The sequence below is a fragment of the Rhinoderma darwinii genome, chromosome 9 (assembly GCF_050947455.1).
Source record: "Rhinoderma darwinii isolate aRhiDar2 chromosome 9, aRhiDar2.hap1, whole genome shotgun sequence".
NCBI classification, from domain to species: domain Eukaryota; kingdom Metazoa; phylum Chordata; class Amphibia; order Anura; family Rhinodermatidae; genus Rhinoderma; species Rhinoderma darwinii.
In genome coordinates, this window is record NC_134695.1 from 46,029,776 (window position 1) to 46,052,822 (window position 23,047).

The 23,047-nt window shown below is 40.5% G+C and overlaps 1 protein-coding gene across 2 annotated transcripts in view; it reads left to right on the forward strand.

Moving 5' to 3' along the window:
* TSPAN4 (tetraspanin 4) overlaps window positions 1–23,047 on the forward strand; it is a 446,081-nt gene that overhangs the window by 3,173 nt on the left and 419,861 nt on the right. Inside the window, exon 2 of one of the 2 annotated variants that reach the window (XM_075837604.1) lies at window positions 15,776–15,938. The gene's annotated coding sequence lies outside the window, so the exon portion shown is untranslated. The remainder of the gene's footprint in view (window positions 1–15,775; window positions 15,939–23,047) is intronic. The other variant, XM_075837605.1, reaches the window with a different exon arrangement.

Here is a 23,047-nt window from a genome sequence, read left to right on the forward strand (position 1 = left end):
GTCATAAATGTCCCCCCATGGAAAAACCCCTTTTAATGCAAGGATGTGGTATGCTAATGTTAATTGTGTAACGCTTGTTGTCTCCGTTCTATATGCCAGTGTAACCACTGGACCAAAAACACCTCCACGGAATAGGTTACTGACCTGTGTGGAAAGCGGATGTCGGGCCTCATGGATTTTGTGATATGTGATGGACCCAGAATCCCAAACACCAAACCAAAGAATGCAAAATAAGGACACAAAACATTTTAATTGGGTGTTAAACGGTCAAAGCTTTATTTAAAATTATATGACCACACCGCAAATGGCAAACCTCCGACTCACGAAGAGTCACCCTCCAGCACGCAGGAGAGGCAAAACCCCCTGTGGGGGAAACCTCTAGGGAAACCATGGCTGGAGGATTTCCCTTCCTCTGGGCTTAGAAGTTGCCATAATATAATTTGTACATTTTACCAGATTTCCAATGAAAGACAATACAAGGAACAACATTACAAAACACGACATTAAACACTTAATTTGGCTGATATGGTTGGCTAGGTGGATGTCCTCGTTCTCCCTGGGCACCCATTGAAATGAATATGCGATCCATGGATGAGACGGGTCCTCCAGATGCCTCTATGAAGCAGCTGTCTCCGCTCTGGCTAGTAGTGGGGGATTTCGTACTGTAAACCCCCCTCTATTATATTGATATGCCTTAACAGCATATGCAAAGGGGTTGTCTAAAGAAGATAACCCGTATGAAGAGGATGGCATCACTGTGATGAAGAATCGGTCTTGGGTGAAGGGTTTCCCTGCTAGAACCTCCAAATTACACCCAGACAGGAATTGGTGGGGAAGTCAAGCTCAAGGTCCTCAGTCGCATCCAATATGGCGCTGAATGTGGCAGTAAAACCTTCTAGTATGGAATCTTCTTTATGTCATAAACATTTGTATTTATGACATCATCACATTCATCATCATTCCTACAGGAGTTTATTACCACTGCAGCCTCATTCATTGTGAAGTCACCCACAGTGATCTGAAGTGTTAACCCTTTAATGACTGGCAATGTACCTTACTACAGTGGCCATTAAAATGCACTTGTGACCAGACCGGCCATTATCCTAAGTGGAAAATGGAAAAAACCCTTTAACTTTTAGAGAATCTAAAGAGTGCCAACCTAGGTGGCACGTGACGTGGCAACTTTTTTCTGTTAAGCCGCGCCTTTAACCCATTCCCAATTCTGCCCAATCCAGTTTCATAGTGCAAGAAAAATCTGTAAAGCGAATGCAGCACCAAAACAGCGCTGCGGCCCCTTAGTTTTTACGATTGATGGCATATAGAGTTTTTTCTTTTATAATAGTGGTAAGCAGATAATGCCCCACAGCGTAATAATGCCCCCTATTTTTAAATACACTCTAATAGTGCCCCCACAAAGTAATAGTGCCCCCTTTGTTCCAGAGTCGGTTTTAGACAGAGTGTGGCCCTGGGCAAAGTTAAAAGTGGGGCCCCAAATGCTGTATTACTGTATCAATAATGCTGTCAATTCAGAAGGCGGTGATTTCTAGCGCGTCCGGGAGTGTTGCAAGCCGCAAAGTATATGTCCCCCCCCCTCTCACAAAATAATGATCCATTTACATATACAGTTATGTCATATCACTATACCAGATGAGATATTACCTGCATACTGTTACTGAACACAACTCACTATTATAAGACCAATATTACCAATAATAACACAATATAAGGTCCACATAATACCGCCACAACATAACCACATAGTGACTGAATAATACCCCCATACTGTTACTGAATAATACAGCCACAACATGACCACATAGTGACTGAATAATACCCCCATACTGTTACTGAATAATACCCCCATACTGTTACTGAATAATACCACCATACTGTTACTGAATAATACAGCCACAACATAACCACATAGTGACTGAATAATACCCCCATACTGTTACTGAATAATACCACCATACTGTTACTAAATAATACCCCCATACTGTTACTGAATAATACCACCACACCATAACCACATAGTGACTGAATAATACCCCCATACTGTTACTGAATAATAACGCCACATCATAACCACATAGTGACTGAATAATACCTCCGTACTGTTACTGAATAATACCGCCACACCATAACCACATAGTGACTGAATAATACCCCCATACTGTTACTCAATAATACCGCCTCTCAGAAACCACATAGTGACTGAATAATACCCCCATACTGTTACTGAATAATACTGCCACACCATAACCACATAGTGACTGAATAATACCACCATATTGTTACTGAATAATACCGCCTCTCAGAAACCACATAGTGACTGAATAATACCCCCATACTGTTACTGAATAATACTGCCACACATAACCACATAGTGACTGAATAATACCCACATACTGTTACTGAATAATACCTCCACACCATAACTACATAGTGACTGTATAATACCCCCATACTGTTACTGAATAATACCTCCACACCATAACTACGTAGTGACTGAATAATACCCCCATACTGTTACTGAATAATACCGCCACATCATAACCACATAGTGACTGAATAATACCCACATACTGTTACTGAATAATACCTCCACACCATAACTACATAGTGACTGTATAATACCCCCATACTGTTACTGAATAATACCTCCACACCATAACTACGTAGTGACTGAATAATACCCCCATACTGTTACTGAATAATACTGCCACACCATAACCACATAGTGACTGAATAATACCCCCGTACTGTTACTGAATAATACCTCCACACCATAACTACATAGTGACTGTATAATACCCCCATACTGTTACTGAATAATACCTCCACACCATAACTACGTAGTGACTGAATAATACCCCCATACTGTTACTGAATAATACTGCCACACTATAACCACATAGTGACTGAATAATAGCCCCATACTGTTACTGAATAATACCTCCACACCATAAGCACAATCTAAAGTACACATATGGGAAATGTTAATTAGCAACTATTTTTTGTGGTATTACTATCTGTCAGATACATTTAAATTTATAAAAATGCTAAGTTTTGGAATTTTGTGCTACATTTTGGGGTTTTCCACAATTTACTGAATGTATCAACAAAATTTTACCACTAACATAAAGTCCAGTGTGTCACGAGAAAACATTCTCAGAATCGCTTGGATAGGTAAAAGCATTCCAAAGTTATTACCACATAAAGTCACACATTAGATTTGAAAAATAAGGCTCTGTCGGGAAGGTCAAAATTGGCCGCAGCGGGAAGGGGTAAATCACCTGTTGGGTCAATAGATGTTATTTGTGGGAGTCATTGAACAAGTATTGGTGACATGTAGATAGATGAGCCACATGAACACGATGCGTATTACATGTGAATTTGCCACGTGGATTTTCCTGTGGCAAATCCGCAGTGTAATACAGAACCAGCAAAGTAAATGAGCTTTCAAGTAATCTCATCTACACATTGTGGAATTGTTTCGCATGTAAAATGATCTGCGGTGCGGATTTTAAAATCTGCAGCTTTTCTATTTTTCCTGTGTCTCCATCTCGGAATTGTATCTGACAAGTTTATATATAAAAAAAATGCACTAAAATCTGTTTCGGCTTCAAAATGTTAAATCTGCACAAAATATCAAGTGCGGATTTTAACTGCGGAATTACTTGCGTTAATCTGCATCTTTGATGCCAATCACAGGTTGCAACGGTCAAATGGGATTAAACGTCATCCCAGGAGGACGGCCTGCAGGACGGCAGAGGGACGTGTCGCCTTGACTACATAAGTATCAAACTTTTTTTTTTTACGTTCAGTTTTCCCCAGCGGACATTCCGGCTGAAAAAACTTCCTTGCGGCGCCCAGGACCGATACACTTTGTGCTTTTATGCAGCTAATCTGCCCTGTGTGATCACAGCCTAAAGGACCGCAGATTTTTGGAGTAAAATGCAGTTATTTCTAACAGAACACACTACCAGTCAGCTTATTGTAGTGTTTACGGCAGGGATGAGGAGTCGGTAAGCCAAACCTCAGACTCCTATTTTTCCGCTGTCTGACTATCATAATATATTTATTAGAATACAATTTCTGAACAACAAACTTTTCTAAATTCCTGTGAGTACATAAGCAATACATTATGCATTTAATAAATGGATACAATATTCAAAATAAAAAATATTCAATATTATATATTTTCAAGTTGAAGTCGATACATTTCTACTGACTTCCTCCAAAACAGACTCCAACTCTACAGCCCTTGATTTTAATAGCTCAATCAAAAAGTTTTGTTTCTCGCAGTTTAGCATAAGCTGCATAACCCTCTCATAGTGTCCTCTGTAGTGTGCACCTGCGCACTCGTCCTCACACCTGCAGCATCGCGAGCGAGTGCAGACCGATCCCGCTGTACTCTCACATGGTGTATCCACTCCTGGAAAGCACTAATAAGAACAAGAACGTAAAAGATCAATCCGGATACAGGGTATACATTACAACATGTTGCCCATTGCTATTAGAGTAAATGACTGCTACTTGTAATATAGTCCAGATAAAGCAGTGCTGTATTTCCTACTTTTGTTTCACTCGTTCATCTGTGGCTAAAGGGAAGATATTATGATCCCAGAGGATTAAATCATATTGGAAAATGGCATTACATTTGTAAACAAGAAGCCACATGTAAGAAGCTTTTCTGCCACAGCCATGAGACGGATCCATCAGATCTTCTTTATTGTTTAAAGAGTTTAAGTATTTTTATTAAAAGAAAAATCTCCATCCTGTCCTATTTGAGAGATCTGGAACCTCACGTTGAAACCCAGACATTTCCGTATCATGAAAATCTGATTTTGGCGATTGCTTAAAGTTATCAGATCTGCCATAAATACTGAGCATTCTAGAATGTTCCCAGGTCTAAAGTAAAAAAAAGTGTTACAGTGTTTGAAGCACATGTGACTTAGAACTTTATTAAGAAGAAAACCGAATGACCCAGGCAAATATTACTTCTTTCACCCCTTAAGCATCCATTGTGTAATAGTATTATATGGTGTATATGTGTGCGTGTGTGTATATACATATATGAATATATATACATACATACATACATACATACATACATACATACATACAGTGGATATAAAGTTGTACACACCCCTGTTAAAATGCCAGGTTTTTGTCATTTCAAAAAATCAGTGCAAGATGAATCATTTCAGAACTTTTTCCACCTTTAATGTGACAGATATACAATTCCATTGAAAAACAAACTGAAATCATTTAGAGGAGGGGAAAAATAAAAATAACAAACAATAATGTGGTTGCACAAGTGTGAACACCCTCTTATAATTGGGGATGTGGTTGTGTTTAGAATTAGCCAATCACATTTAAACTCCTGTTAAATAATCAGTACATAGCTGGCATTATTTAAAGTGATTCTGAGTAACCCCATATAAAGTTCAGCTGTTCTATTAGATATTTTCCTGACATTTTCTTTGTTGTGTGTGACCACAAAAGCCATGGACCGTAAACCGCTTACAACACATCAAAGGGATCTGATTGTTGAAAGGCATCAGTCAGGAGAAGGGTACCAAAGAATTTCCTAGGCATTAGATATACCATGGTACACAGTGAAGATGGTCATCAAGAAGTTGATCACATTTGGCACAACAGTGACATTACAAAAAAGTGGACGTCCCTCAAAACTTGATGAAAAGACAAGACGAAAATTGGTCCGAGAGGCTACCAAGAGGCCTACAGCAACATTAAAGGAGCTGCAGGACTTTCTGGCAGGTACTGGTTGTGTAGTGCATGTGACAACAATCTCCTGTATTCTTCATATCTCTGGGCTGTGGGGTAGGGTGGCAAGACGGAAGCCTTTTCTAACAAAGAAAAACATCCATGCCCATCTATGTTTTGCAAAGACCTACATCAAGTCTGCCAAAAGCATGTGGGAAAACGTGTTATTGTCTGATGAGACCAAGGTTGGACTTTTTGGCCATAATTCCAAAAGGTATGTTTGGCGCAAAGCCAACACTGCACATCACCAAAAGAACACCATACCCACAGCGAAGCATGGTGGAGGCAGCATTATACTTTGGGGCTGTTTTTCTGCAGCTGGAACTGGGGCTTTAGTCAAGGTGGAGGGAATTATGAACAGTTCAATCAATATCAGTCAATATTGGCACAAAACCTGCAGGTCTCTGCTAAAAAGCTGAAGATGAAGAGGAATTTCATCTTTTAACACAACAACGACCCAAAGCATACCTCCAAATCAACAAAAGAATGGCTTCACCGGAAGCAGACCTGAATACAATTGAAAATCTGTGGGGTTTTCCTGAAGAGGGCTGTACACAGGAGATGCCCTCGCAATCTGACGGATTTGAAGCGCTTTTACAAGAAAAAGTGGGCAACAATTGCCAAGTCAAGATGTACCATGCTGATAGACTTCTACCCAAAAAGACTGAATGCTTCATAAAGTCAAGGGGTAATTCAACAAAGTATTAGTTTAAGGGTGTGCATATTTATGCAAACACATTATTTTTGCTCTTTATTTTTATTTTTCCATCCTAAAAGATTTGTTTTTCAATACAATTGTACAGGTTAAAGGTGGAAAAAGTTCTGAAATGACTGATCTTGGACTGATTTTGTAACATGACAAAATCTTGGCATTTTAACAGGGGTGTGTAGACTTTTTATATCCATGGTGTGTATATAATATATATATTTCTTTTTGGTTTGGGTAATATATGCCTTGGGGTTTGTGCCCCATAACTTTTAGGACCCTAGAAACGCCCATGGAACAGACCCTTAATATTTGATAACTATTACTAATCCGTCCCATCAAACAGAGTACCGTATTTTTAGGACTATAATACACAGTTTTTAGCAAGAATAAATCTTGCTAAAAAGTCCCTGCGTCTTATAGTCAGCAGTCAAGGGCCCTGCAGTGCTGGGCCCCCTGACCGCTCCTTAACCCCTTACTGACCCGTGATGTACCGGCACATCATGGGGAGGGGATGATGTATGGAGCAGGCTCACACACTGAGCCCGCTCCATACACTGCAGATGTCAGCTTTGTTTTACAGCTGAGACGCTGCACTAACGGCCAGGAATAGTGATGGTGCTGTTCCTGGCCGTTTAACTAGTTAAATGCCACAGTCAATAGCGACCGCGGCATTTATAGTGGTTTTCCCATGAAGGATATTTATGACATATCCACAGGATATGTCATAAATATCAAATGGATGCGGGTCCCACCTCTGGGACCCGCATCTATCTCTAGAACGGGGCCCTCTAAACCCTATTCTATCCTAACTGGCTCCGCTGTCTTCCGGCCACTTCCTGGTTACATGGTCGAGTTACGGAAACAGCGTAACTCGCTGAGCTATGCGGTTTCCGTAATGCCCATAGAACTGAATAGTAGTTACGGAAACAGCGTAGCATGCTATGCTGCTTCTGTAACTGCCATTCACTACTATGGGAGTTACGGAAACAGCATAGCTCAGCGAGTTACGTTCTTTCTGTAACTCATCCATGTATTGTACCAGCGATCTAATGATCGCTGGTTCAAGTCCCCTAGGGGAACTAATAAAATGTGTAAAAAAAAAAAAAAGAAAAGTTAGATACATATTCAGGAGTGTACATTTTTTTTTCCCCAAGCACAGTGTAAAAATTTCAAAAAATGGTATCGCTGCGCCCGTAAAAGTCCGAAGCGATTACAATATACTATTATGTCACTCACACCGTGAACGGCGTAAAAATAAATACATTTCAAACCCCAGAATCGTTGTCTTTTGGTCACCATAGCGCTAAAAAGAATGAAATAAAAAAATCGTATGTACCAAAAAATAATAAAGACTACAACTCGTTGCACAAAAAATAAGCCCTCACACCGCTCAAACAATGGAAAAATATAAGTCGTGGCTCTCAGAATGTGGTGAAACTGAACAAATTATGTTTTTTTTAACCATTAGTTTTTTTTCTTTGTAAAAGAAGTAAAATATGAAATTTTTTCCTATTTTTTTGTTGTCTAAAACTTGGGTGCGTCTTCTAGTCCGAAAAATACGGTACTTATAGGCCACCAGAGACATTACATTGCCTGCAGATTCTACAAAATTTAGCTGGATCTGCCTGTAAGTATCTCATATTTATATGTTTTATAGTGAGCTATGGACCAGTCTGTAAGGTTATTTCTTCTACATTTAGTTTACATGTATGTTCTCCTTTTTATATTGTATTAGTAACAGCAGCAGGTTTTTGTTTGTTTGGTCCTTTACCTTTCCTAATGCTTTTTATTTGTAGTCATAAACTACTTCAAACACTCAATAATTGTCAATGTTTCCCTCTATCCGTACTTTTTGTCTCGGAGCCATTCATTAGTTGCCAGAAGTAAACATTTGTTTTACATAAATCAAAGATCATTTGTATGTGAGGAGATATAAATCCTCATTTGTCAGAATTGCTCATAGATGTTCTGCAGCCCACATTCTGAAAAGACCATTTATTCCAGTTTGTTAATAGCTGGTGTAAAATCATATTATTGAAATGTGTGGTTAGTCAATGAGCTGTTCTGGTGTTTAAAACTAGATTTTAAAGTAAAAATTTATTTAGTGGGATTCAGAATGGTTTGTTTGCATAGTAGAACAGTTGCAATTTGTGGACTTGAGGCCCTATTACCCCGGCCGCCGATCAACGAGACAGCTCGTTGATCGGCGCTTGTTTGCTACTATCACAAGGAGCTAGTATGGGAACGAGCGGTCGTTACTCCGATCGCTCGTCCCCATACATATTATCATGTCGATAACACCAAAAGACTTGGAATACAACAACAAAGCTCAGGCGTGGGAGGATGGGGCTGGGACCTTCTTATAGCCCAAGGTGCTCTGGAACAATTAGCTCAATCACCAACATGCGTGCGCTCTGGCTCCTTAAGTCTGGACTGAGCTCGTGAGCACACCCTGGTGGTCACTGTGGAGCAGGACGGCCATATGTGCAGACATCTCTTGAGAGAAGGGCGTCGACTGGATGGAAGGAGTTCGTGGTCAGCGACCACGAACGTTACATGAGGGATGATGGAACCTCCTTTAAAACGATTGTCCACTATTAAATACCAGTTTGTTTTGTTTTTTTTATAATTATATATTTTTATTTTTCAAAAAGGACAAAACATATATGTTATCATCACAGTACAGAGTATAAGTCAGGACAGTAATGGTATGAAGGTACGACATGGTTAAAACCAAAAATAACATACAGTCTACAATGGGCACCATAAGAGAGACCAATCATGTTGCAAAAACTCCCAATGAAGAACATGTGATAGGGAAGCGTGGGATCCACATATTACCCTATCAACTATAAAAACAAAGAAATAAAAGAAAAAACCGTGAACACAGAAAACATATACGACAAGACAATAGGGGGTGGGAGGGAAGGAAGCAAAGAGATATTCTAGCGTGATCGGAGTACATCAAAAAGAGATTAGAACAGGTAGTATGCGGATTTAGGGTGGTCTAGACGAATCATACACATCCCATGGTGACCAGACAGCATGAAAACGATCCAAGTGATTGTTCAAGGAGGCTGTCAAGGACTCCATTCTTCTAACCTCTCTTATTCTAGGATACAAATCTGTCAATGTAGGAGGACTAGTTTTCTTCCAGTGAGCCGCTACGAGAAAATCCGGAGTGTGGTACCAATACGTCAGAATTTTATGCTGGTTCTCCTTATAGGAGGCACAAAGAGACGACTTCGCAGCTTGCGACCAAACAATTTGCCACAGCGACAGGGGGAGCTCCCTACCAAAATAGGTCTCCCATTTAACCATATAGCTATTTTTGGGAGTCATATTACCATTTGGAGAGGAGAGAATGCTGTATATCTCAGAGATTAGACCACTAGTGGAAGTAATAGTTTTGCAGAGAATTTCGAAGGGTGTAGGTTTAGAGAAACTACAATCACCAGGGAGGGAATTGGCATAATGGGTAATCTGTAGATAACTGAAGTATGTGTTGGGTGATAAGTTATACTTAGACAGCAATTTTGAAAACGGTAAAAGAATTCTCGAGCATGGGTCTATGATGTCAGCAAAATAAAATAGGCCAGCTCGCGACCATGGTTTAGTCATCCTCGCAGTGAGTCCGTCGGGCAAGGACTGGTTAAATAAGAAAGAGGTCATTGGTGATTTAAAAGAGGACAAAGGGTACAAGGCATTAGCCAGCCTCCATATGTTCTTAGTGAACAGCATGGGGCCAAGTAAGGGCGTCGGCAGAGTGTCCACAGCCCCAGACCACAACAGCGCATTCGGGTGAGTAAAGCAATCCAGAGCTTCAGTTTGTTTATTAATCTAAGGCTATGTTCACACAGGTGTCATGGCTTCTAGTTATAGCCCCATCAATATGCAACTATGTTTTTTCTTTTGTTTTTAGTTATCTGTTTTTCCATCAGTGTTTTTTATCTTTTCATTTCTTCAAATTGCAGCTAGTTTAACTATGGACCTTTTACATTACTTCGATACAATTTCACTGATCGTTATGTGCCAGTATGTACGTGGCTTTTTTATTTTGTAGTGAGTTGTTTGTTGGTATTCTGGCCACAAATTGGCACTCATTACTGTGTATGGATAAGAAGTGTTCTTTAATTATCTGTGTGGTAAGGACCGTCCCATATACCATGATGATAGCCTTTTTTATTGCTTTAAGATTACTGTAGCTGGGAGAGTAGGTGGAATCATAAGAGCATGGCGAGTATGAGTGGGTATGTAAATTGTCCACAGCCAGTTGAAGGAGTTTATTGTGTTTTATATATGAGACTTCATCCTTTTAATGACTATAGGTAAATGACCATTAAAGATAGGTTTCCTTCCGCCACTGAACTAAACATATATACATACATAATAAGCTGTGATGACTTTATAGAATATTGAATTTCTAATGTCATAACATTTAAAACATCTAATGTGTTTGGTGAGTCATGAATTATAATTGATATGTTCTCATACTGGTTAGTGGTTCCCAGTAAAGGATCAAGTTTACATTGTAACTATAGATCAGTTTATTGGGACAATCGTATGTTAACATGAAACATTGGCCTGTAAAGGCCCTTTTTACTGCCTGTATTATCGTTTGTACAAAAGTTCATTCCTAACCATCCCCATCGATCAAACAATACACTCGTTTGTCGTTGATCACATCTTTTTCTTCGTTTGTCGACCGCACATCCCCCTCATGTAAACGGGATGTGATGCCGACAATAATGTAAAGTGCATGACGGAAGGAGGAACAAAAAAACGCACATACGATTGTTTGGGAGAACTCCATCCCGATCATTGACACATGAAAATTAAAGTAACTGAGCATCCATCGGCTTCCTATATCAAATGGCGTGTTTTGCTCGCAGTTTATTTGCCCGTGTAAAAGGGCCCTTAGAGTGGGCCCACAGATGTGAGCAGAGAGTCCTTGCTCCCAGGGACTGGTTCCCAACATGATGGGAATACTACCGTCCATGCATCCTAGTATTGCCAGAAGGCATGTACACTGAGAACCAGAATTATAGGGAGCGCATGGGGAAGTACCAGACAGACCCAGCAGTTCCCTGCAAGTCACAAGAAAGGACTAAGGATTGGTTCCTGAAAACTGCACAATTATAATGAATAATTTATCCTCTGTGCGTTAAAATATTTACTTCACTTACCGAGAAGTTCTAAGATCAGCTTCTGACACACCACAGAGATATGTTTGAATACAGTAGTGTGGAGGTTCATCAGCTTGGACTCATCAATTCTAATAATTAAGGGCCCCTTTACACCGGCCAATTATCAGGCAAACGAGCATTCACAAAACGCTCATTCCCGATAATTTTCCGGTGTAAACAGGGCAACGATCAGCCGATGAACGAGCAAACGCTCATTTATTGGCAGCATCAAATATCACGGTTGTAGACAGCACATTTCCTTGTGTATACAGGGAGATGTGCTGCCAACATGATGAAAATGTAGGAAGCAAGTGAGCAACGATCGACGAGCTATCTCACTGATCAGCGCTCGTTTTCACGGCCCATATCGGGCCGTGTAATAGATCCTTTCTCTGGAGGGATCGTGCTTCACAGGATGGGTGCATGCAGATAGGCTGCCAACATGACAGAAATGTATAGGGATGAGCGATCGTCCCCATACATAGCTGCTTGTGAAAGGTGCAAACGAGCGCCTATCAACGAGCTATCTTGTTGACCGGCGCTCGTTTACAAGGCCCTCGCCGGGCCGTGTAATAAGACCCTAAGATGCCATGGTGCCCTGTGCCAAAACCCATTCAGTACTGTTTGGAAATTTCCATGATTAGAAATCTCTGATATACCCCTAGCCATAATAAATACCATTTGGTGCAGCTACACACGGGCTCAGTAGGTAAGTGGGCCTACTGTCGCCTTCAAACAGATTTCTTCTATCTATAAGATTGCATGTGAAGGCCTGAACTAATGAATTTTATGGCTAACAATTACTGATGGATTGTTAGAAGCCCTATGGTGAGATGTTGGAGAACAAGGGGCCCATATACTGTTCTTGCACAGGGGCCTCATCGGTCTATGTCCACCCCTGCATTGAATGATCATTTTATCTCTATGCCATAGAGACACCTGTTAGCAGGCCACGAGATAGATGCCAGCCCGGAAACTTAACTCAAATGACAGACCCGAGGAGCTGCCTAAGCTTATAGGGCAAGGTGCTCTCACATACTAGCCACTGGTAGCCAACAAGTCTTAGTTGACCCCCAGGGATTAGGCAACCATTGGACCTGCCAGGATTTGAGGTATTGTACTACTGATCACAAGTCATCGGACACCGCCAGTACTACTTTATCATGTATCAGAAGTTGGCTGTACCACTTAACATCAGACACCAGCTGCAGAATATATCATTGGCCCTCAGATACTGAGCAATAAATATTCTACTGACCACTGCAGATTTCTGCTGGTGCCCCAAGGTAACTATCCTCGGAGGGGTTGTTGGGGCTATATGACATTACTGATGATGATCTAGCAAGTAGAGCTGCCCTACAATACATATAATAACGGTTTATGTAAAGTGTATATAGCTCATATACAGTATATGTGACAGTATTGCATATGGTAATGTATAATGTCAGTAATTTGAGGCATTTGGAGCTTTTGCGCCGCAGTCCAGGTGCTTAAACCTATTCCTATGGCTACACAAATTGCTGCAGAGGTAGCAAAATAACAAGTCACACTCATGGTTGTAAATATAAGTCATGTAAAGCTTTATCCGTAAAAAGACAGGACTACAAATGTAGGAAGTTGTAAGTTGCATATGCTGGATGTGCTCTCCATGTTGCAGATGTGCCAATGTGAACCAACCTACAGCAAATGAAGTCGTTTTTATAGTGTTCTACTAAAATCACGACTCCTGTTTTTTCTCTCTTTGTGCAGAGAGATTTCTGCAGTGCATAAAACAGCAATAAACTAGTTAATGCTTAAATCATCTTCCCCAACATCTTTACAGCCGGGGCTTGGAGCCAAACAAACCACACTGAACGCCTGTAACTGAGCCAAACACAATCCTAATCATAGGCTGTTACTGTTAGTTATTCTGTGAGCTGAGCTCCACACTACAACATTGTGCGTGCGACGCAGACTGAAGATTCGCTGGACTTGTTTATTGTCCCCTGGAGATCCTCCAGAAACACAAAATTAAACATGCAGCAGAGCCAATCCATAATGGGCAATCATTTAGATTTGCCCCACGGAAATGTCTGAAATTAAATCCACATACATTGGAGATAAGTATGAAATATGAGTATTTCTTAACACAAGAAAAATGTGTTATTCATCACATCTCATACTATAGGATTATGGTCCTGCCGAGAACCATGTAAGATGATGGAACGTTCTATTACACTGCATTATACTATATACACGGTATATATATATATATATATATATATATGTGTGTGTGTATATATAGTGATCTATATATATATATATATATATATATATATATATATTTGTGTGTTTTACTACATTTTATAGTGCCCTTTGTCCTGGGTCATCTTTATAAAGAATTTTTTCTACCTTTTGCATTGGCTTCTGTATTTTGGTAACTTTTTCTTAGATGTTCCCTCTGACAGAAAGCGGTCCACTTAATCCATTGATAAGGCAGCAATCAAAAGACATATAGAATTCCAAAAGACATATATTTTCATTGCTTAAATTTGATGGACTTGTCCTTCGGTGCAAGACATTTTATAGTTGGTTAATAGATGTAGGTTCATAAGCCTTAAAGAGGCTCTGTCACCACATTATCAGTGGCCTATCTTGTACATGATGTGATCGGCGCTGTAATGTAGATTACAGCAATGTTTTTTTATTTAGAAAAACGATCATTTTTGATGGCGTTATGACCTATATTAGCTTTATGCTAACGAGTTTCTTAATGAACAACTGGGCGTGTTTTACTTTTTGGCCAAGTGGGCATTGTGGAGAGGAGTGTATGACGCTGACCAATCAGCGTCATACACTTCTCCCCATTCATTTACACAGCACATAGCGATATAGCTATATCGCTACGTGCAGCCAAATAAACACTATAACGGTACTGCAGTGTCCTGACAGTGAATATACATTACCTCCAGCCAGGACGTGATGTTTATTCAGAATCCTGACACTTCTGTAGCGTCTCTGTGATATTTACAGCAAGGCAAGCGTAAATATCACATGTACAATATAGGCACTTATAATGTGGTGACGGAGCCTCTTTAATATAAGGGGGAAACCCTTATTTACCAGGTTTCTGGAGATCCATGGATTTCTCTTGCTCTGTGTTCTTTTAGAAGATAACCATTAAGGGTTCTGCAGAAAGTTGTCAAGATCCACCCATCTTCTGTATTGTTCCAGGGTTTTCCAGGAATATACTGTAAATGAATGACCTATCCTAAGGTCCTCCCATGTGTGATCTGTGGGATCCAATACCCAGACTCCCATCGATCAAAATAACTTTAATAGGGCTGAGCTGCAGTATTAGGCACATCCATGCGTATTGATGAGCCTCTGTAACAGGAATAATATTGAACGGGCCATGAAGGTCTTAGGAGTGCCACGGCCCCTTCATTCTGCTGAATGGTGGGGGTCATAGTGGTCAGATCCCTGAATGGTGGGGGTCATAGTGGTCGGATCCCTAACCTTAGACCCTAAAGCTATGTAATGCGGAGCCAGGTTCCACCCTGAAGTCATTAACTTTTTCTCTTCTGCTTGTATCCTACCACATGAATGGCACAGGGAAGTCTATCAGACACATATCCCCCTGCCTCTATAGACTACGGAGTGCCTATTACTGTAAGAATCTGACATTTTGTAGGATTAATTATATTTAAGCCAATGGTTTATGACATATCTAAAGCCAAATTCAGATTCCTTGTGTGGCTAATGATTGACTTTATTGTATATAGGCCAACTCTATAGGCTGAATTCCTACTATACATTTCTTATATCTACACATCTAATATAGCTACAGTCTCATTGTAACTGTTCTCCATTGCTCCACATAATGCTCCATATAATTGATCATTGAACACCCCTTCATTGTTCTTCTCATCCTCCCCCATACTTGTATAAAGAGTCCCATTCTTGGTCTATTATAAGGATATCTTGTAATTTGTGCAGGGGAACATCATCCTCAGAGAGGCCAGTACAGCTGCTAGCATTTTGCACTACATCATGGATTAGCACTGAAATCTGAGATTTTCCTTCCTCTCCATATTTTGAATTTCAGATTTCTGTTTTAGATAGAATCTGTCAAAGGTGGAGGATAAAGAAATCTTCTAAATTTTGGTTCCTGACAAACTGGGAACAGGCTGCAAGTGGAATTTATACCTGATGTGAAGAGGCAAAGAGTGCCGGAGGAAAAGACGTTCATCAAGGAATAGAATAAAAAGGTATGTAAAGTATCTGTTTATTGTTCAGCTTTCTCTTCTTTCAAGTTTAATGCAGATTTAAGGAGGACTCTAAAGATGAATAAATCTGATCCATTGTTCATTTATTCACCTTCTTAAATTTTTTTTGTCACTTTTTTTTAGAAATGTTTGCATTTATCATCCGGGGATAAAACAAGATGGCAGATCCCACCATCAAAGGTCAATTATGTGCTGGTTTCTATTACCTTCGACAGGAATTGACAACTGCATTGCAATGTACACAGTACACGGACCTCTAGCATTTAGCCTCTGATTTACTAAAAAAATAATAGGAAACTAAGTTTTGCTTTAGTAATCAAAGGCTTATTCAATATAAATCCCCATGTGGTCACCTGTTGATTTTGCCTGCCTCGTAGTCTGAAATTTGTAGTGGTCTTGTGTAAAGTGGCATTAGGAAGTCACTGAATTCAGATGAGATATACAGTAAACCCTCTTAGAGACGACCACCCAAAATTGCACAAAAAAAATTATCTTTCATGGTGAGTGGTCCTCTCAAAGAAAAAAGTACACAAAATACACGTTAAAGTGGTTAGTGGTTAGCTGGAGAGCCACAGGTTTAAATACACTGCTTAAAAATTAGACAATTACAATGGGAGTTGGAAACAAGTAAAGGTGCGTTGTACGCATTGTGTATTGTATAGTTCAGGGAGTGAATGTCCTCAGTGGAATAGCAAAACATAATCCAGGATGTCCAGTTATAGGAGAATCCCTTCGAAGTAGTCAAGTCAACTGTATTATCTCCTGTAAGCACGTAAAGCATAACTATAGACATGATCTTGTATATTTACATAAGAAAATGGAGGCCTTTGTTGGTAATACTGGTAATAATCTCTACATCAGCATGAGAGTGTGGAGCTATCTGTCCGTGTCCAGCAAGACTTTACTTCCAAATGTGCTATTATTTTTTAGCTGACAGTCCCTGGTGGACTTTAGGGTTGGTTTACATGGAGAAAAGTGATTCTAGGTTACCCCTGCTTAAAGTAGTATGCACTCAGGTGCTGCAGTCTTGGCGGTAGATCTGAGTAATTTATCTAGTTGAGGGAATTATGGTTACAATACCCCTGATATGTGGTGATTATAGGGACTAAGCCCATTTTAAAGGGTTTGCACCCCCACGATCAGCTGATTGAAGGGGCCACGGTCTTCCCGCGGCCTCTTCAGTGTTTACCAAGAACAGCACTGCACACGTTGGTAGTGGTTGTGCCTGGGATTGCAACTCAGTCCTATTCGCTTCAATGGGAGCTTAACTGCAATCCCAGGCACAGCTGCTACAAATGTGTACGTGCTGTGCCTGTAAACTGTGAAAAGGCCGCAGCAACTAACGCTGCGTCCCCATCTGTCAGCTTATCGGTGTTGGGGTGCCAGGGGTCAGAATAGACCATCAATAAAATATGTCCAAACAACCCCTTTAAAGACCACAAGAGTTTAACCATTTTTGGCTCCATGTATTCCGTCAGTCATAACTTTTTATTAAACTATTAGGACTTCATTGGGGTATACATTAGGCATAATTTTGGGGTACCTATAGGTTGTCGTTTAATATATGTAGATGTTTTTGAATGGTGGAATGCATTAAAAAAAAAATCCATCTTGCTATATCGTTTTTGTTTTTTTTAAATGTCGTTCATCATCTATCTTTTGGGAAAGGTTTTTTTTTTTTTTTTTTCAATTGCATTGGCTCTATTATGGGCTAACAACACTTTTGCAATTGGTAGATTTGGGGTTGTTAAAAATGTTCCTCTGTTTTGGCTTCTTCAGGCTGCATGTATTCAAGTACATAGTAGGCTGCAGAATCCCGTTCACAGACAAACCCAAAAGAGAGCTCGTCTGTCGGCTCGTTCTTCAGCTGTTCCTGAGTGCTCCTGAATGGTCTTCTAAGCTCAATTATGATCGATATCATAGTAGATTTGATCATAATTGATCTTAGATGTCCTTTCATTCCCATTCCAGTGGGGTTTGTTAGTATTCACACTAATCACCAGTAAGACTTGAAAGTTTGCTGCTCAGGGGCCAATAGTGCTTGCTCCCCTCCCCCCCCAAAAAACAGCGCTCCCTACTGCCTAGACTGTGAACAGAAATGGTTCCTATGTTGTCCACTTACTGATATATCGGTGCACTGGTGAGGAATTTTTATAGAGCGCTATGAGCTCCCTCAGTCTATACTCACATTCATAAAAATTTAAGCAAAAACACAATTTGACTGCACCGTATAAATAGATGATTACTTTCATTAAATTAGCAGTAGCAGAGCAAAGGCCTTATATACTGCATATTTGCCAACAGTCGGGCATTTGCCTGGAGTGTCCTAATATAATATAATTTTTTTTAAATTGCCCTTTACTTATTAGTTTAATCCAATAGGTAACTTACGATATTAATTACACACCTCTCCTCGCTGCTGGCACTGCCTTTGTAGTCCCGGCTCTTTTTCACAATGGGTGTGGGCGATGGAGCACACAACATCTTGTCGATGGCCAGCATCGGCACATCATTTGTGGCAGCACCCAGGGCTGAAGAGGGGCCTGGCCTGCAGAACAGAAGGTGGTAGTAATGAGAGGTGAGTAATTAATTGATTCTTGTGTTCTGTGGTCTGAATCATAGGGTATGAGGTCTGAATATTGGGTTCTGTATAATGGCTGAATATTGGGGTCTGGGCTATAGTGTGAAATCTATATTACAGGGTCTAAATATTGGGGTCTGACCTGCGGTATGGTCGGAGGTCTGACTATTAGGATCTGGATTTTTGGGTCTGGAATAATTTTGGGTTCTTGTCTGGATTAAAGAGGTTTACCAAGCTTTATAAAAACTGTATGTAACATTTTCAACAAATTGGATCTGAGATAATTGTTGTGGGCAATCCCCTCTCTTTATACTGTCCTCACAATAAGGGTCATATAGTGATAATATACAGGGACTATTAAAAAATCAAAATTATATTCTGGCAAATCCCGTACCATGACAAGCCACGCCCAACCCTATAACGTGCCACTATAAGCCACGCCCTGTCACAACTACAGTATGTTTACTGTTCCTAAACCTTCTTCTGTCTCTAGTCTGGCCCTGGAAAACTACAACTCCTAGCGTGTCCTGACAGGTTACAGACCATTGGTGTATAGGAAATTGTCAGCTTGTATATTTGTTTTCTCCATCTTAACAGTGTCTCTTGCAAGAAACTGTCCTTCTTTGATTTTAATATATATTCTTTGTAAAATGACTGTGAGGTTTCATCAGATAACACATTTTTAATATCCTCTTGCGGTGGTGTCCTTTATTTAGATTCATTCTGTAACGTGCTTGAAAATGACCATCTGTTCGGGAATGGCTATTATAAAACAATGCATCTTCCCTATAAACTGCTTGATGCAGACCATTGTAGGAGATACTGTATATTTCCTTTACGACTAACCTTTACCACTCAAATGAAGGTTCATTTTGACCTTCTGACTTTGACCTCATTCCGCCCCTTGGCAAAATCTCACCACTAACAGAATGTCTTCCGTACAATATCCAGTGAAGTGCCTATACTATAACATGAGTGCTTTTATCGGACAGGTTCTTGGGTTGGGTGCCAGTTAAAAATGATCATGATTTTTGGTAAACTCATTTGTGTAAGCGATATCTCTGTTGGTCTTTTCTTCCTCCTTGTAGCTTTATTTCTTGACAACTGAAGTGACGAGAAATCTTTTAGACCACAACCATCTTACTTACTAAAGAAGTCTCTGCATGGTCTATAATAGTCTTAGGAACCGTCCCATCTAGTCCTGTAGTAGACGAGAGCCAACATAGTCAAAATATGGTATTTTGTCAAAATTCCCCCAAAGCTGAATATTAAGGCTTCTGGATGGAGGTGCCATGTAACCACACACATTTTTTTTTTTTTATGCATGTTGGAGCTCAAGGGGTTTGTTGACCCAATAACCAATAAGAATTTGACAGGTGATTGTACAATAAAGTGATTTAAAGAGGCTCTGTCACCAGATTATCAAATCCCTATCTCCTATTGCATGTGATCGGCGCTGCAATGTAGATAACAGTAACTTTTTTTTTTTTTAAAACGATCATTTTTGGCTAAGTTATGAGCAATTTTATATTTATGCAAATGAGCCTTTCTAATGGACAACTGGGCGTGTATTGTGATTTTAGCAACTGGGCGTGTTTACTTCTTTCACTGCACAATCACACTGTGCTGTGGATCATGCTGGGCTGGAACAATGAGAAGTGTATGACGCTGATTGGTCACTGATTGGTCAGCGTCATACACTCCTCTGTACAACACCCAGTTGGTAAAAAGTAAAAACACGCCCAGTTGTCCATTGAGAAACTCATTAGCATAAATCTAAACTAGCTCATAACTTGCTCAAAAATGATCGTTTTTCAAAATAAAAACCACTGCTGTTATCTACATTACAGCGCCGATCAGATTATGTAGGAGATAGAGCACTTATAATCTGGTGACAGAGACTCTTTAAAATTAGTAACACGTTACTCAAGTTGAATGTGGTTCAAGAGTAGGATCCTAATCTGTATACACTAGGAAAACATGAATTCTGCCCTGATTTCTCAAATGCGCTCCTTCCAGAGTGTAGGGCGTCATGTTTTCCTGTTGCGCTGCATACAACCTTTTTTTACATTTTTCTCCAGTGTTTGGAGAAGGTTTTTTGGAATAGACCGAAATGTTACACATTAATTTTGTGAATTGCACAAAAAGAACTGTACATTATGGGGATTTGAGTGAGTTCATGTCTGTCAGTCATGTATCTATAGCCGGTGCTACATTATTCAGTCTTGACATAATTCATGAGTCACATTGCATAACTCCAGATAACCCGAAACAAGATCCGTACTGGGAGTTTTATGGTGTTAATTTGGCCACACAGTCTTTTTGTACATCGGGAAATGTTTGTCTGAGTCCCTCCAGTCTTGTATATATTACATTTGTTATTTTGTGGAAGTGGTTTGAAATCCATTATACAAAAGATATTTATACTGAAGATTACTTTTTTTTTCATTTGTGATGTGGTTTTATTGAATAACATTTTAAACACATTGAAGTTCATGAACTTTATCACATATGTAATTAAACGTTATCTTTTTAAAGTCTTTTTTTTTTTGTTTGTGTTTCTCCTCTTTACGTAGAATGGCAGCGGCATATGCATGTTTACGTTGAGTGTTTTCCTATAAATACATGCTGTATAGATTTTAACACAAAAAATGGAAGGTTATTATGTAAACTGCATAATGGCATGCAGTATGCACTATAAATTTGATTGAGTATTTGATATTTATGTGTACTTTGATGCCACACAAATTACTTTAGAAGAGGTTAAAGGGTTGTCTCATGACGACAACCCATGTCCTTATGCTTTGTTATTGCATATGGATGTCATGGATGCCAGCTAAGGACCCCCTCTATGAGCAAGAAAGGAGAGCAAATCTGTAAGGCCAGGTTCATACACCGCGTAAATACTGCAGATTTTCCACAACGGATTTCATTGTGGAAGATCCCCAGAATAATACAGTCCGTGCCGGCCTTAGGATAGATGGCGCCCCATGAGAAATTATCTTTTGGTGCCACATCCCCATCATAAAAAACATGGCCCATAAAAAAGTATAATACCCCCACAGTATAATGCCCTATATAGTGCCCCCACAGAGTATAATGCCCCTATAGTGCATAATAATATTTAATAATCTAATATATTATAACCCCTTCAAGGACACTGTATTTTGTCCTCTAATTGTGCCTACACAGTATTATGCCCCCTAAGTGCCACACACAGTATATTGCCCCTACACAGTATAAGGTCCGCTTAGTGACCTCCACACAGTATAATGCCCCCTCCCCTGGCTGCCACACACAGCCCCCCTCTTGTAGATAGTGCCCCCATGTAGATTGTGCAATACAGGCTCCCTGTAGACAGGGCCATAATACCCCACCTCCCACTTGTAAACAGTGCCCCTAAAAAAAAAAATTGTAGTTACCTAAGCCCCGTTCCCACGACAAACTGAGCTGCTCCACGACGGGATCCTTGCGTCGGCCGGCGTGATCCTGTAGCCTAGAACAGAGTAAGACAGCATACTGCAAAAAACCAAGCACTACACTCTTAGGGTGTTTTCACGCAGAATTTTTTGTAAGGCAGAAAAAATGTGCCTCAAAATTCCTTGAAGAATTTTGAGGTAGATTTTGAATTGACCGCATTATTTGACTTTTTTTTTTTTAGTTCAAGCTAACGCAAAAAAGCACTCCAAACGAGCGCCGCAGGTATTTTCTGCCTCCTATTCATTTTAATTGGAGGTCAGAGGTGGAAACCACTTGAAGACCATCAGCCCCCCACTCACAGTAAAATGACCATCAGCCCGCTACTCACAATCCGCTCGCCACTCAGATTCCCCCTTGTAGGTAGTGCCACACAGCCCCTAGTAGATGGTGCCACATCTCCCTTGTAGGTAGTGCCACACAGCCCCCTTGTAGGTAGTGCCACACAGCCCCCTTGTAGGTAGTGCCACACAGCCCCTTTGTAGGTATTGCCACTCACCACCCTGTATGTAGCGCCACACAGCCCCCTTGTAGATAGCACACCCCCCTTCCCGTAGATAGCGCCATTTGTAGCTCCCTGAAGAAGCGGAATCCCCATATGACCGGGGACTCCGCTCCCGGATGGAGCTGTTGAAGTCTCTGTCCATAAATGGACAGTGACGTCAGGGGCTTCTCCTGGAGTGGAATCTCCTGCCACAGCGTTGGCAACGCTCTGGAGGGGGATTCCGCGTCAGGAGTTGCCTCTGATGTCACTGTCCATATATCGACAGACACATCAAGCGCTCCGTCCAGGAGCGAAATCCCTGGCCACAGGGGGATTCTGCTCCTTCAGGGGCTGTGTGGCGCTAGTAGATAGCAGAGCAGGGAGATACCCTCCTGCTCTGCTATGGTATTCAATAGTATCTGCGTCCTAAAGAAAAATCTATTGAATGTGGCGTCGCTGCAGCGGCTGCCAGCGGCGCAGCCGGCCACGGGGTGGCCTGTCCCGATGGGTGCCCTCATGCCCGGTGTCGCCGCTAGCAGTCGCTATGTG